Raw genomic sequence first — 3,398 nt, 5'->3', positions numbered from 1 at the left:
CTTCTGGTCTGATCTCCTCTGGTTTGACCTGTGTGTGAGCCATTCTATATACATATTTACATATGTGTGTGCACGGCTGTGGTTTGTCCCAGGCTGACCTCATAAAACCCATGTGGTTTTCCTTCTACTGTTGACATAATCTGGCATGTATTTTAAACTACTTAAGAACACACATGAACACATACAGTAAACACTCAAAATGGGTACTTATGCAAAACGGTTATCGGTATTAACATGATTAACGTATTAATAGTTGTTTGCTTGCCTGTATCATGTAACCCAGAGCCGTAGATATTACTGGTGTAAACCATGCAGTCAATACAACAGACCTTGTAGCTCACAGTCATAATAATGACCTGGGGCTGACCCCACCCTGTTGTCTGAGCTGAGCTCAACCCATCCTAACTCTGTTCACTACAAGGCCAACCCTGCCTCTTTATAATACACACCATTAAGAATGCCTTGTTGGGTGGTTGTCACAATACACACAGACACACACACAGATACACTGTTCAAAGGCACTTCAATATTTTGTCTTGCCCATATGTCCTCTGAATGGCATGCAGAATACATGTCTCAAGGCTTAAAAATCTGTCTTTAACCTGCCTCCTCCCCTTCATCTACACTGTTTGAAGTGGATTTAACTAGTTACATCAATACGGGATCATAACATTCACCTGGTCAGTAGGTACCAGTAGGTAGTAGGTACCAGGTGCACCGGTTTGTGTCAAGGGCTGCAACACTGCTGGGTTTTTCACGCTCAACAGTTTCCCGTGTGTATCTAGAATGGTCCACCACCCAAAGGACATCCAGCCAACTTGACACAACTGTGTGAAGCATTGGAGTCAACATGGGCCAACATCTCTGTGGAGCACTTTCAACACCTTGTAGAGTCCATGCCCTGACAGACTGAGGCTGTTCTGAGGGCAAAAGGGGATGCATGTAATTATTAGGAAGATGTTCCTAATGTTTTGTGCACTCAGTGTATACTGTAGACCCATACTGGATAATATACAGAAATGCAGATGAGTGTTCAAAGTGGAAATCTCATATAAGGCGTTTATATTGTGTGTGAGTGAGGTGGTGTGTTGGGCAACACACATCTGTTTCGATTACTTGCTAAGAAGCCTACTGTTCTACCATCAATGTCTATTGCCATCCTATGTGCTATGGTATTGTTCTAGTGACAGAGAGTCAGAGCCAACTGCGCTGTTGAGTAAGAAAGAGCTTGAGGCCCCCTGAACTCCACAACTCAGCAAGATTACAACAGAAGGTCGATTAAGGCTCAGAGGCTGTGCTTTTTAACTTAACTATTTTATGGCAGGATATAAAAAAAAAAATCCCCTTAGTAAAACAGACATTAACAGGGAAAACACAATACCATTGAAAAGAAAGGAAGTTTATTTTCTCTCCTCCAGCGTCCCATACAATTCTTTAAGATGGTATCCGAGTCACGGAATTCACATAAAAGAAGTGGACCTGGCCAATTCTAAAGGTTCTGTAATAAACACACACACACACACACACACACACACACACACACCTTTTCCATCATCTCTTGACTGCAAGACTATTTATTTTCGCTGTAAATCATTTTGGAGTTGTTAGTGAGGTTCATACAGTATGTGTTGCATGTCACTCAGAGTTTCATACAGTGTGTTGCATGTCACTCAGAGTTTCATACATTATGTGTTGCATGTCACTCAGAGTTTCATACAGTATGTGTTGCATGTCACTCAGAGTTTCATACAGTGTGTTGCATGTCACTCAGAGTTTCATACAGTGTGTTGCATGTCACTCAGAGTTTCATACATTATGTGTTGCATGTCACTCAGAGTTTCATACAGTATGTGTTGCATGTCACTCAGAGTTTCATATAGTGTGTTGCATGTCACTCAGAGTTTCATACAGTATGTGTTGCATGTCACTCAGAGTTTCATACAGTATGTGTTGCATGTCACTCAGAGTTTCATACAGTATGTTGCATGTCATGTACTGACTCTAAACATGAGGGCCAGAGTTGGATTTTTCTAACTTTTTCCACTTCACATGCATTAAATATAATGACTCAATTATGGGTACCATAATTAAGGCTTTTATGTATAATGTTGTCAGTTTGTCCAAGGATTGGCTAGGAGAAAATAAACTGTATGGTCATTTTCCCTCTGTACAGTATGAAATTGATGTGACAGCGTATGGAACAGATGTATTTAATGACTGCAATTCCAGGTACTAGCAGTCACTTGTACTAGATGTCAATTGGACATCCTACTTAAAATTGCAATGATGGTCCATTGCTGTACAGAGGCTGCATTACCCAGGAGGAATAATAATTATCTCTCCATCTGGACTGAACTGTACATGCTTGCTGTTAAATCACGCTTTTCACAGAACACTGACTACACCACTTCCGCAACCCGTTCAAACCTCATGTTAAACAATAAATAATTGAGTGTCTTGTGGAATGGCAACTCAGAAAGTGCTTTGCTTGAACTTGGAACTATGAGATATCTTTAACGTGTAAATTGTGTGTAAAGACAGACTGTCTTCAACAGTGATCCATTCATCACTGTGTCAGGCAGCCAGCAGCACTCCTTAACTACTCCACTCTGAGGGATTCATCACTCTGTCAGGCAGCCAGCAGCACTCCTTAACTACTCCACTCTGAGGGATTCATCACTGTGTCAGGCAGCCAGCAGCACTCCTTAACTCCTCCACTCTGAGGGATTCATCACTGTGTCAGGCAGCCAGCAGCACTCCTTAACTACTCCACTCTGAGGGATTCATCACTGTGTCAGGCAGCCAGCAGCACTCCTTAACTCCTCCACTCTGAGGGATTCATCACTGTGTCAGGCAGCCAGCAGCACTCCTTAACTACTCCACTCTGAGGGATTCATCACTGTGTCAGGCAGCCAGCAGCACTCCTTAACTCCTCCACTCTGAGGGATTCATCACTGTGTCAGGCAGCCAGCAGCACTCCTTAACTACTCCACTCTGAGGGATTCATCACTGTGTCAGGCAGCCAGCAGCACTCCTTAACTACTCCACTCTGAGGGATTCATCACTCTGTCAGGCAGCCAGCAGCACTCCTTAACGACTCCACTCTGAGGGATTCATCACTGTGTCAGGCAGCCAGCAGCACTCCTTAACTCCTCCACTCTGAGGGATTCATCACTCTGTCAGGCAGCCAGCAGCACTCCTTAACTACTCCACTCTGAGGGATTCATCACTCTGTCAGGCAGCCAGCAGCACTCCTTAACTCCTCCACTCTGAGGGATTCATCACTGTGTCAGGCAGCCAGCAGCACTCCTTAACTACTCCACTCTGAGGGATTCATCACTCTGTCAGGCAGCCAGCAGCACTCCTTAACTACTCCACTCTGAGGGATTCATCACTCT

The sequence above is a fragment of the Oncorhynchus mykiss genome, chromosome 25 (assembly GCF_057628025.1).
Source record: "Oncorhynchus mykiss isolate SJ-2025 chromosome 25, ASM5762802v1, whole genome shotgun sequence".
Lineage (NCBI taxonomy): Eukaryota > Metazoa > Chordata > Actinopteri > Salmoniformes > Salmonidae > Oncorhynchus > Oncorhynchus mykiss.
This window is presented reverse-complemented; position numbering follows the sequence as displayed.